At 31.6% G+C, this 12,069-nt stretch overlaps 14 non-coding genes across 14 annotated transcripts; all 14 read left to right on the top strand.

Moving 5' to 3' along the window:
• Positions 1–428: 428 nt before the first annotated feature.
• TRNAL-CAA (transfer RNA leucine (anticodon CAA)) lies at positions 429–537 on the top strand. Its single transcript has 2 exons — positions 429–466; positions 492–537. It is a non-coding gene; the product is annotated as a tRNA-Leu (tRNA).
• Positions 538–1,286: 749 nt separating this feature from the next.
• Positions 1,287–1,395, top strand: TRNAL-CAA (transfer RNA leucine (anticodon CAA)). Its single transcript has 2 exons — positions 1,287–1,324; positions 1,350–1,395. It is a non-coding gene; the product is annotated as a tRNA-Leu (tRNA).
• A 749-nt stretch (positions 1,396–2,144) lies between these two features.
• On the top strand, positions 2,145–2,253 carry TRNAL-CAA (transfer RNA leucine (anticodon CAA)). Its single transcript has 2 exons — positions 2,145–2,182; positions 2,208–2,253. It is a non-coding gene; the product is annotated as a tRNA-Leu (tRNA).
• Positions 2,254–3,001: 748 nt separating this feature from the next.
• TRNAL-CAA (transfer RNA leucine (anticodon CAA)) lies at positions 3,002–3,110 on the top strand. Its single transcript has 2 exons — positions 3,002–3,039; positions 3,065–3,110. It is a non-coding gene; the product is annotated as a tRNA-Leu (tRNA).
• Positions 3,111–3,859: 749 nt separating this feature from the next.
• TRNAL-CAA (transfer RNA leucine (anticodon CAA)) lies at positions 3,860–3,968 on the top strand. Its single transcript has 2 exons — positions 3,860–3,897; positions 3,923–3,968. It is a non-coding gene; the product is annotated as a tRNA-Leu (tRNA).
• Positions 3,969–4,717: 749 nt separating this feature from the next.
• Positions 4,718–4,826, top strand: TRNAL-CAA (transfer RNA leucine (anticodon CAA)). Its single transcript has 2 exons — positions 4,718–4,755; positions 4,781–4,826. It is a non-coding gene; the product is annotated as a tRNA-Leu (tRNA).
• A 749-nt stretch (positions 4,827–5,575) lies between these two features.
• On the top strand, positions 5,576–5,684 carry TRNAL-CAA (transfer RNA leucine (anticodon CAA)). The gene is made up of 2 exons: positions 5,576–5,613; positions 5,639–5,684. It is a non-coding gene; the product is annotated as a tRNA-Leu (tRNA).
• A 748-nt stretch (positions 5,685–6,432) lies between these two features.
• TRNAL-CAA (transfer RNA leucine (anticodon CAA)) lies at positions 6,433–6,541 on the top strand. The gene is made up of 2 exons: positions 6,433–6,470; positions 6,496–6,541. It is a non-coding gene; the product is annotated as a tRNA-Leu (tRNA).
• Positions 6,542–7,290: 749 nt separating this feature from the next.
• Positions 7,291–7,399, top strand: TRNAL-CAA (transfer RNA leucine (anticodon CAA)). The gene is made up of 2 exons: positions 7,291–7,328; positions 7,354–7,399. It is a non-coding gene; the product is annotated as a tRNA-Leu (tRNA).
• Positions 7,400–8,148: 749 nt separating this feature from the next.
• On the top strand, positions 8,149–8,257 carry TRNAL-CAA (transfer RNA leucine (anticodon CAA)). The gene is made up of 2 exons: positions 8,149–8,186; positions 8,212–8,257. It is a non-coding gene; the product is annotated as a tRNA-Leu (tRNA).
• Positions 8,258–9,006: 749 nt separating this feature from the next.
• TRNAL-CAA (transfer RNA leucine (anticodon CAA)) lies at positions 9,007–9,115 on the top strand. The gene is made up of 2 exons: positions 9,007–9,044; positions 9,070–9,115. It is a non-coding gene; the product is annotated as a tRNA-Leu (tRNA).
• A 748-nt stretch (positions 9,116–9,863) lies between these two features.
• On the top strand, positions 9,864–9,972 carry TRNAL-CAA (transfer RNA leucine (anticodon CAA)). Its single transcript has 2 exons — positions 9,864–9,901; positions 9,927–9,972. It is a non-coding gene; the product is annotated as a tRNA-Leu (tRNA).
• A 749-nt stretch (positions 9,973–10,721) lies between these two features.
• Positions 10,722–10,830, top strand: TRNAL-CAA (transfer RNA leucine (anticodon CAA)). Its single transcript has 2 exons — positions 10,722–10,759; positions 10,785–10,830. It is a non-coding gene; the product is annotated as a tRNA-Leu (tRNA).
• A 749-nt stretch (positions 10,831–11,579) lies between these two features.
• On the top strand, positions 11,580–11,688 carry TRNAL-CAA (transfer RNA leucine (anticodon CAA)). Its single transcript has 2 exons — positions 11,580–11,617; positions 11,643–11,688. It is a non-coding gene; the product is annotated as a tRNA-Leu (tRNA).
• Positions 11,689–12,069: the final 381 nt, after the last annotated feature.

The following is a 12,069-nucleotide window of genomic DNA, read 5'->3' as shown; positions in this document are numbered from 1 at the left end:
GTTCCATGTAGAAAAAAGGTTTTCACAAATGTATTATTTGCAAAACACCCTTTCAGTATTCAGTAAACAAATCATAAAACAAAGAATAAATTGGAATAGAAAGTAGATTCAGGCTCTCAGACTCTATATCTAAAAGTTTACAAAAATTACTTGCTAGACACATAAATCTGTTTTTTCCTGAAAGAGATTTTAGTAAATAATTTGTATAGTAATTATAAAGGATATCATTATAACCTGAGCAGTTTTTCTTAAGTACTAATTGTGATGGCTCACCTTTAGCGGTAGTATACTGTATAAATCCAAGTTCTTGATTTTATGTTACTTTTTTCAAGCAGTACATATTATTTGGCTGAAAGATACCCCAAAATCCTTTTTTTTGTACATTATAATCTTTTATTGGCAACTTAATTTAATGAGCGTATGTACTTGTCTGGATGGCCGAGCGGTCTAAGGCGCCAGACTCAAGATTGCGTTCTTCCTTTAAATGGGTGTTCTGGTCTCTGTAAAGAGGCGTGGGTTCAAATCCCACTTCTGACAATTTTATTTTCTTGTACTTTGTATGAAAAGAATATTAATTTGTGGATAAGTCTACCATGCAAAATAACAAGTGACCTTAGGACATCCATTCTCTTTTAAAAGTCCTTCTCTTGGACATTGGAATCTTGTTACCATTTATTTCTAACAATCTGCAGCCTAATTATTTAAAGAAACATAGGGAACAGAATAGTTTGAAAATGGGAGAAATTGTATGATATCCCATCTACACACCAATATTGCACTTGTTGCCATAGAGTTGAATTAATGACATTATTCCTAAGTGATAAATACACAATGACTGGTTAAAAAATTCTTAAGTTTAGTTCCATGTAGAAAAAAGGTTTTCACAAATGTATTATTTGCAAAACACCCTTTCAGTATTCAGTAAGCAAATCATAAAACAAAGAATAAATTGGAATAGAAAGTAGATTCAGGCTCTCAGACTCTATATCTAAAAGTTTACAAAAATTACTTGCTAGACACATAAATCTTTTTTTTCCTGAAAGAGATTTTAGTAAATAATTTGTATAGTAATTATAAAGGATATCATTATAACCTGAGCAGTTTTTCTTAAGTATTAATTGTGATGGCTCACCTTTAGCGGTAGTATACTGTATAAATCCAAGTTCTTGATTTTATGTTACTTTTTTCAAGCAGTACATATTATTTGGCTGAAAGATACCCCAAAATCCTTTTTTTGTACATTATAATCTTTTACTGGCAACTTAATTTAGAGGGCATATGTTCTTGTCAGGATGGCCGAGCGGTCTAAGGCGACAGACTCAAGATTGCATTCTTCCTCTAAATGGGTGTTCTGGTCTCTGTAAAGAGGCGTGGGTTCAAATCCCACTTCTGACAATTTTATTTTCTTGTACTTTGTATGAAAAGAATATTCATTTGTGGATAAGTCTACCATGCAAAATTACAAGTGCCCTTAGGACATCCATTCTCTTTTAAAAGTCCTTCTCTTGGACATTGGAATCTTATTACCATTTATTTCTAACAATGTGCAGCCTAATTATTTAAAGAAACATAGGGAACAGAATAGTTTGAAAATGGGAGAAATTGTATGATATCCCATCTACACACCAATATTGCACTTGTTGCCATAGAGTTGAATTAATGACATTATTCCTAAGTGATAAATACACAATGACTGGTTAAAAAATTCTTACGTTTAGTTCCATGTAGAAAAAAGGTTTTCACAAATGTATTATTTGCAAAACACCCTTTCAGTATTCAGTAAACAAATCATAAAACAAAGAATAAATTGGAATAGAAAGTAGATTCAGGCTCTCAGACTCTATATCTAAAAGTTTACAAAAATTACTTGCTAGACACATAAATCTGTTTTTTCCTGAAAGAGATTTTAGTAAATAATTTGTATAGTAATTATAAAGGATATCATTATAACCTGAGCAGTTTTTCTTAAGTATTAATTGTGATGGCTCACCTTTAGCGGTAGTATACTGTATAAATCCAAGTTCTTGATTTTATGTTACTTTTTTCAAGCAGTACATATTATTTGGCTGAAAGATACCCCAAAATCCTTTTTTTGTACATTATAATCTTTTATTGGCAACTTAATTTAATGGGCATATGTACTTGTCAGGATGGCCGAGCGGTCTAAGGCGCCAGACTCAAGATTGCGTTCTTCCTCTAAATGGGTGTTCTGGTCTCTGTAAAGAGGCGTGGGTTCAAATCCCACTTCTGACAATTTTATTTTCTTGTACTTTGTATGAAAAGAATATTAATTTGTGGATAAGTCTACCATGCAAAATAACAAGTGACCTTAGGACATCCATTCTCTTTTAAAAGTCCTTCTCTTGGACATTGGAATCTTGTTACCATTTATTTCTAACAATGTGCAGCCTAATTATTTAAAGAAACATAGGGAACAGAATAGTTTGAAAATGGGAGAAATTGTATGATATCCCATCTACACACCAATATTGCACTTGTTGCCATAGAGTTGAATTAATGACATTATTCCTAAGTGATAAATACACAATGACTGGTTAAAAATTTCTTAAGTTTAGTTCCATGTAGAAAAAAGGTTTTCACAAATGTATTATTTGCAAAACATCCTTTCAGTATTCAGTAAACAAATCATAAAACAAAGAATAAATTGGAATAGAAAGTAGATTCAGGCTCTCAGACTCTATATCTAAAAGTTTACAAAAATTACTTGCTAGACACATAAATCTGTTTTTTCCTGAAAGAGATTTTAGTAAATAATTTTTATAGTTATTATAAAGGATATCATTATAACCTGAGCAGTTTACTTAAGTATTAATTGTGATGGCTCACCTTTAGCGGTAGTATACTGTATAAATCCAAGTTCTTGATTTTATGTTACTTTTTTCAAGCAGTACATATTATTTGGCTGAAAGATACCCCAAAATCCTTTTTTTGTACATTATAATCTTTTATTGGCAACTTAATTTAGTGGGCATATGTACTTGTCAGGATGGCCGAGCGGTCTAAGGCGCCAGACTCAAGATTGCGTTCTTTCTCTAAATGGGTGTTCTGGTCTCAGTAAAGAGGCGTGGGTTCAAATCCCACTTCTGACAATTTTATTTTCTTGTACTTTGTATGAAAAGAATATTAATTTGTGGATAAGTCTACCATGCAAAATAACAAGTGACCTTAGGACATCCATTCTCTTTTAAAAGTCCTTCTCTTGGACATTGGAATCTTGTTACCATTTATTTCTAACAATCTGCAGCCTAATTATTTAAAGAAACATAGGGAACTGAATAGTTTGAAAATGGGAGAAATTGTATGATATCCCATCTACACACCAATATTGCACTTGTTGCCATAGAGTTGAATTAATGACATTATTCCTAAGTGATAAATACACAATGACTGGTTAAAAAATTCTTAAGTTTAGTTCCATGTAGAAAAAAGGTTTTCACAAATGTATTATTTGCAAAACACCCTTTCAGTATTCAGTAAACAAATCATAAAACAAAGAATAAATTGGAATAGAAAGTAGATTCAGGCTCTCAGACTCTATATCTAAAAGTTTACAAAAATTACTTGCTAGACACATAAATCTTTTTTTTCCTGAAAGAGATTTTAGTAAATAATTTGTATAGTAATTATAAAGGATATCATTATAACCTGAGCAGTTTTTCTTAAGTATTAATTGTGATGGCTCACCTTTAGCGGTAGTATACTGTATAAATCCAAGTTCTTGATTTTATGTTACTTTTTTCAAGCAGTACATATTATTTGGCTGAAAGATACCCCAAAATCCTTTTTTTGTACATTATAATCTTTTACTGGCAACTTAATTTAGAGGGCATATGTTCTTGTCAGGATGGCCGAGCGGTCTAAGGCGCCAGACTCAAGATTGCATTCTTCCTCTAAATGGGTGTTCTGGTCTCTGTAAAGAGGCGTGGGTTCAAATCCCACTTCTGACAATTTTATTTTCTTGTACTTTGTATGAAAAGAATATTAATTTGTGGATAAGTCTACCATGCAAAATTACAAGTGCCCTTAGGACATCCATTCTCTTTTAAAAGTCCTTCTCTTGGACATTGGAATCTTATTACCATTTATTTCTAACAATGTGCAGCCTAATTATTTAAAGAAACATAGGGAACAGAATAGTTTGAAAATGGGAGAAATTGTATGATATTCCATCTACACACCAATATTGCACTTGTTGCCATAGAGTTGAATTAATGACATTATTCCTAAGTGATAAATACACAATGACTGGTTAAAAAATTCTTACGTTTAGTTCCATGTAGAAAAAAGGTTTTCACAAATGTATTATTTGCAAAACATCCTTTCAGTATTCAGTAAAAAAATCATAAAACAAAGAATAAATTGGAATAGAAAGTAGATTCAGGCTCTCAGACTCTATATCTAAAAGTTTACAAAAATTACTTGCTAGACACATAAATCTGTTTTTTCCTGAAAGAGATTTTAGTAAATAATTTGTATAGTTATTATAAAGGATATCATTATAACCTGAGCAGTTTTTCTTAAGTATTAATTGTGATGGCTCACCTTTAGTGGTAGTATACTGTATAAATCCAAGTTCTTGATTTTATGTTACTTTTTTCAAGCAGTACATATTATTTGGCTGAAAGATACCCCAAAATCCTTTTTTTGTACATTATAATCTTTTATTGCCAACTTAATTTAATGGGCATATGTACTTGTCAGGATGGCCGAGCGGTCTAAGGCGCCAGACTCAAGATTGCGTTATTCCTCTAAATGGGTGTTCTGGTCTCTGCAAAGAGGCGTGGGTTCAAATCCCACTTCTGACAATTTTATTTTCTTGTACTTTGTATGAAAAGAATATTAATTTGTGGATAAGTCTACCATGCAAAATTACAAGTGCCCTTAGGACATCCATTCTCTTTTAAAAGTCCTTCTCTTGGACATTGGAATCTTGTTACCATTTATTTCTAACAATGTGCAGCCTAATTATTTAAAGAAACATAGGGAACAGAATAGTTTGAAAATGGGAGAAATTGTATGATATCCCATCTACACACCAATATTGCACTTGTTGCCATAGAGTTGAATTAATGACATTATTCCTAAGTGATAAATACACAATGACTGGTTAAAAAATTCTTACGTTTAGTTCCATGTAGAAAAAAGGTTTTCACAAATGTATTATTTGCAAAACACCCTTTCAGTATTCAGTAAACAAATCATAAAACAAAGAATAAATTGGAATAGAAAGTAGATTCAGGCTCTCAGACTCTATATCTAAAAGTTTACAAAAATTACTTGCTAGACACATAAATCTGTTTTTTCCTGAAAGAGATTTTAGTAAATAATTTGTATAGTAATTATAAAGGATATCATTATAACCTGAGCAGTTTTTCTTAAGTATTAATTGTGATGGCTCACCTTTAGCGGTAGTATACTGTATAAATCCAAGTTCTTGATTTTATGTTACTTTTTTCAAGCAGTACATATTATTTGGCTGAAAGATACCCCAAAATCCTTTTTTTGTACATTATAATCTTTTATTGGCAACTTAATTTAATGGGCATATGTACTTGTCAGGATGGCCGAGCGGTCTAAGGCGCCAGACTCAAGATTGCGTTCTTTCTCTAAATGGGTGTTCTGGTCTCTGTAAAGAGGCGTGGGTTCAAATCCCACTTCTGACAATTTTATTTTCTTGTACTTTGTATGAAAAGAATATTCATTTGTGGATAAGTCTACCATGCAAAATAACAAGTGACCTTAGGACATCCATTCTCTTTTAAAAGTCCTTCTCTTGGACATTGGAATCTTGTTACCATTTATTTCTAACAATGTGCAGCCTAATTATTTAAAGAAACATAGGGAACAGAATAGTTTGAAAATGGGAGAAATTGTATGATATCCCATCTACACACCAATATTGCACTTGTTGCCATAGAGTTGAATTAATGACATTATTCCTAAGTGATAAATACACAATGACTGGTTAAAAATTTCTTAAGTTTAGTTCCATGTAGAAAAAAGGTTTTCACAAATGTATTATTTGCAAAACATCCTTTCAGTATTCAGTAAACAAATCATAAAACAAAGAATAAATTGGAATAGAAAGTAGATTCAGGCTCTCAGACTCTATATCTAAAAGTTTACAAAAATTACTTGCTAGACACATAAATCTGTTTTTTCCTGAAAGAGATTTTAGTAAATAATTTTTATAGTTATTATAAAGGATATCATTATAACCTGAGCAGTTTACTTAAGTATTAATTGTGATGGCTCACCTTTAGCGGTAGTATACTGTATAAATCCAAGTTCTTGATTTTATGTTACTTTTTTCAAGCAGTACATATTATTTGGCTGAAAGATACCCCAAAATCCTTTTTTTGTACATTATAATCTTTTATTGGCAACTTAATTTAGTGGGCATATGTACTTGTCAGGATGGCCGAGCGGTCTAAGGCGCCAGACTCAAGATTGCGTTCTTTCTCTAAATGGGTGTTCTGGTCTCAGTAAAGAGGCGTGGGTTCAAATCCCACTTCTGACAATTTTATTTTCTTGTACTTTGTATGAAAAGAATATTAATTTGTGGATAAGTCTACCATGCAAAATAACAAGTGACCTTAGGACATCCATTCTCTTTTAAAAGTCCTTCTCTTGGACATTGGAATCTTGTTACCATTTATTTCTAACAATCTGCAGCCTAATTATTTAAAGAAACATAGGGAACTGAATAGTTTGAAAATGGGAGAAATTGTATGATATCCCATCTACACACCAATATTGCACTTGTTGCCATAGAGTTGAATTAATGACATTATTCCTAAGTGATAAATACACAATGACTGGTTAAAAAATTCTTAAGTTTAGTTCCATGTAGAAAAAAGGTTTTCACAAATGTATTATTTGCAAAACACCCTTTCAGTATTCAGTAAACAAATCATAAAACAAAGAATAAATTGGAATAGAAAGTAGATTCAGGCTCTCAGACTCTATATCTAAAAGTTTACAAAAATTACTTGCTAGACACATAAATCTTTTTTTTCCTGAAAGAGATTTTAGTAAATAATTTGTATAGTAATTATAAAGGATATCATTATAACCTGAGCAGTTTTTCTTAAGTATTAATTGTGATGGCTCACCTTTAGCGGTAGTATACTGTATAAATCCAAGTTCTTGATTTTATGTTACTTTTTTCAAGCAGTACATATTATTTGGCTGAAAGATACCCCAAAATCCTTTTTTTGTACATTATAATCTTTTACTGGCAACTTAATTTAGAGGGCATATGTTCTTGTCAGGATGGCCGAGCGGTCTAAGGCGCCAGACTCAAGATTGCATTCTTCCTCTAAATGGGTGTTCTGGTCTCTGTAAAGAGGCGTGGGTTCAAATCCCACTTCTGACAATTTTATTTTCTTGTACTTTGTATGAAAATAATATTAATTTGTGGATAAGTCTACCATGCAAAATTACAAGTGCCCTTAGGACATCCATTCTCTTTTAAAAGTCCTTCTCTTGGACATTGGAATCTTATTACCATTTATTTCTAACAATGTGCAGCCTAATTATTTAAAGAAACATAGGGAACAGAATAGTTTGAAAATGGGAGAAATTGTATGATATTCCATCTACACACCAATATTGCACTTGTTGCCATAGAGTTGAATTAATGACATTATTCCTAAGTGATAAATACACAATGACTGGTTAAAAAATTCTTACGTTTAGTTCCATGTAGAAAAAAGGTTTTCACAAATGTATTATTTGCAAAACATCCTTTCAGTATTCAGTAAAAAAATCATAAAACAAAGAATAAATTGGAATAGAAAGTAGATTCAGGCTCTCAGACTCTATATCTAAAAGTTTACAAAAATTACTTGCTAGACACATAAATCTGTTTTTTCCTGAAAGAGATTTTAGTAAATAATTTGTATAGTTATTATAAAGGATATCATTATAACCTGAGCAGTTTTTCTTAAGTATTAATTGTGATGGCTCACCTTTAGTGGTAGTATACTGTATAAATCCAAGTTCTTGATTTTATGTTACTTTTTTCAAGCAGTACATATTATTTGGCTGAAAGATACCCCAAAATCCTTTTTTTGTACATTATAATCTTTTATTGCCAACTTAATTTAATGGGCATATGTACTTGTCAGGATGGCCGAGCGGTCTATGGCGCCAGACTCAAGATTGCGTTATTCCTCTAAATGGGTGTTCTGGTCTCTGCAAAGAGGCGTGGGTTCAAATCCCACTTCTGACAATTTTATTTTCTTGTACTTTGTATGAAAAGAATATTAATTTGTGGATAAGTCTACCATGCAAAATTACAAGTGCCCTTAGGACATCCATTCTCTTTTAAAAGTCCTTCTCTTGGACATTGGAATCTTGTTACCATTTATTTCTAACAATGTGCAGCCTAATTATTTAAAGAAACATAGGGAACAGAATAGTTTGAAAATGGGAGAAATTGTATGATATCCCATCTACACACCAATATTGCACTTGTTGCCATAGAGTTGAATTAATGACATTATTCCTAAGTGATAAATACACAATGACTGGTTAAAAAATTCTTACGTTTAGTTCCATGTAGAAAAAAGGTTTTCACAAATGTATTATTTGCAAAACACCCTTTCAGTATTCAGTAAACAAATCATAAAACAAAGAATAAATTGGAATAGAAAGTAGATTCAGGCTCTCAGACTCTATATCTAAAAGTTTACAAAAATTACTTGCTAGACACATAAATCTGTTTTTTCCTGAAAGAGATTTTAGTAAATAATTTGTATAGTAATTATAAAGGATATCATTATAACCTGAGCAGTTTTTCTTAAGTATTAATTGTGATGGCTCACCTTTAGCGGTAGTATACTGTATAAATCCAAGTTCTTGATTTTATGTTACTTTTTTCAAGCAGTACATATTATTTGGCTGAAAGATACCCCAAAATCCTTTTTTTGTACATTATAATCTTTTATTGGCAACTTAATTTAATGGGCATATGTACTTGTCAGGATGGCCGAGCGGTCTAAGGCGCCAGACTCAAGATTGCGTTCTTTCTCTAAATGGGTGTTCTGGTCTCTGTAAAGAGGCGTGGGTTCAAATCCCACTTCTGACAATTTTATTTTCTTGTACTTTGTATGAAAAGAATATTCATTTGTGGATAAGTCTACCATGCAAAATAACAAGTGACCTTAGGACATCCATTCTCTTTTAAAAGTCCTTCTCTTGGACATTGGAATCTTGTTACCATTTATTTCTAACAATGTGCAGCCTAATTATTTAAAGAAACATAGGGAACAGAATAGTTTGAAAATGGGAGAAATTGTATGATATCCCATCTACACACCAATATTGCACTTGTTGCCATAGAGTTGAATTAATGACATTATTCCTAAGTGATAAATACACAATGACTGGTTAAAAATTTCTTAAGTTTAGTTCCATGTAGAAAAAAGGTTTTCACAAATGTATTATTTGCAAAACATCCTTTCAGTATTCAGTAAACAAATCATAAAACAAAGAATAAATTGGAATAGAAAGTAGATTCAGGCTCTAAGACTCTATATCTAAAAGTTTACAAAAATTACTTGCTAGACACATAAATCTGTTTTTTCCTGAAAGAGATTTTAGTAAATAATTTTTATAGTTATTATAAAGGATATCATTATAACCTGAGCAGTTTACTTAAGTATTAATTGTGATGGCTCACCTTTAGCGGTAGTATACTGTATAAATCCAAGTTCTTGATTTTATGTTACTTTTTTCAAGCAGTACATATTATTTGGCTGAAAGATACCCCAAAATCCTTTTTTTGTACATTATAATCTTTTATTGGCAACTTAATTTAGTGGGCATATGTACTTGTCAGGATGGCCGAGCGGTCTAAGGCGCCAGACTCAAGATTGCGTTCTTCCTCTAAATGGGTGTTCTGGTCTCTGTAAAGAGGCGTGGGTTCAAATCCCACTTCTGACAATTTTATTTTCTTGTACTTTGTATGAAAAGAATATTAATTTGTGGATAAGTCTACCATGCAAAATAACAAGTGACCTTAGGACATCCATTCTCTTTTAAAAGTCCTTCTCTTGGACATTGGAATCTTGTTACCATTTATTTCTAACAATGTGCAGCCTAATTATTTAAAGAAACATAGGGAACAGAATAGTTTGAAAATGGGAGAAATTGTATGATATCCCATCTACACACCAATATTGCACTTGTTGCCATAGAGTTGAATTAATGACATTATTCCTAAGTGATAAATACACAATGACTGGTTAAAAAATTCTTAAGTTTAGTTCCATGTAGAAAAAAGGTTTTCACAAATGTATTATTTGCAAAACACCCTTTCAGTATTCAGTAAACAAATCATAAAACAAAGAATAAATTGGAATAGAAAGTAGATTCAGGCTCTCAGACTCTATATCTAAAAGTTTACAAAAATTACTTGCTAGACACATAAATCTTTTTTTTCCTGAAAGAGATTTTAGTAAATAATTTGTATAGTAATTATAAAGGATATCATTATAACCTGAGCAGTTTTTCTTAAGTATTAATTGTGATGGCTCACCTTTAGCGGTAGTATACTGTATAAATCCAAGTTCTTGATTTTATGTTACTTTTTTCAAGCAGTACATATTATTTGGCTGAAAGATACCCCAAAATCCTTTTTTTGTACATTATAATCTTTTATTGGCAACTTAATTTAATGGGCATATGTACTTGTCAGGATGGCCGAGCGGTCTAAGGCGCCAGACTCAAGATTGCTTTCTTCCGCTAAATGGGTGTTCTGGTCTCTGTAAAGAGGCGTGGGTTCAAATACCACTTCTGACAATTTTATTTTCTTGTACTTTGTATGAAAAGAATATTAATTTGTGGATAAGTCTACCATGCAAAATAACAAGTGACCTTAGGACATCCATTCTCTTTTAAAAGTCCTTCTCTTGGACATTGGAATCTTGTTACCATTTATTTCTAACAATGTGCAGCCTAATTATTTAAAGAAACATAGGGAACAGAATAGTTTGAAAATGGGAGAAATTGTATGATATCCCATCTACACACCAATATTGCACTTGTTGCCATAGAGTTGAATTAATGACATTATTCCTAAGTGATAAATACACAATGACTGGTTAAAAAATTCTTACGTTTAGTTCCATGTAGAAAAAAGGTTTTCACAAATGTATTATTTGCAAAACATCCTTTCAGTATTCAGTAAAAAAATCATAAAACAAAGAATAAATTGGAATAGAAAGTAGATTCAGGCTCTCAGACTCTATATCTAAAAGTTTACAAAAATTACTTGCTAGACACATAAATCTGTTTTTTCCTGAAAGAGATTTTAGTAAATAATTTGTATAGTAATTATAAAGGATATCATTATAACCTGAGCAGTTTTTCTTAAGTATTAATTGTGATGGCTCACCTTTAGCGGTAGTATACTGTATAAATCCAAGTTCTTGATTTTATGTTACTTTTTTCAAGCAGTACATATTATTTGGCTGAAAGATACCCCAAAATCCTTTTTTTGTACATTATAATCTTTTATTGCCAACTTAATTTAATGGGCATATGTACTTGTCAGGATGGCTGAGCGGTCTAAGGCGCCAGACTCAAGATTGCGTTATTCCTCTAAATGGGTGTTCTGGTCTCTGCAAAGAGGTGTGGGTTCAAATCCCACTTCTGACAATTTTATTTTCTTGTACTTTGTATGAAAAGAATATTAATTTGTGGATAAGTCTACCATGCAAAATAACAAGTGACCTTAGGACATCCATTCTCTTTTAAAAGTCCTTCTCTTGGACATTGGAATCTTGTTACCATTTATTTCTAACAATGTGCAGCCTAATTATTTAAAGAAACATAGGGAACAGAATAGTTTGAAAATGGGAGAAATTGTATGAGATCCCATCTACACACCAATATTGCACTTGTTGCCATAGAGTTGAATTAATGACATTATTCCTAAGTGATAAATACACAATGACTGGTTAAAAAATTCTTAAGTTTAGTTCCATGTAGAAAAAAGGTTTTCACAAATGTATTATTTGCAAAACACCCTTTCAGTAT

This window comes from Pseudophryne corroboree, chromosome 8 (genome assembly GCF_028390025.1).
Source record: "Pseudophryne corroboree isolate aPseCor3 chromosome 8, aPseCor3.hap2, whole genome shotgun sequence".
Taxonomy (NCBI): domain Eukaryota; kingdom Metazoa; phylum Chordata; class Amphibia; order Anura; family Myobatrachidae; genus Pseudophryne; species Pseudophryne corroboree.
Note: the sequence above shows the minus strand (reverse complement) of the source record. Positions and strands in the feature narration are given on the sequence as shown.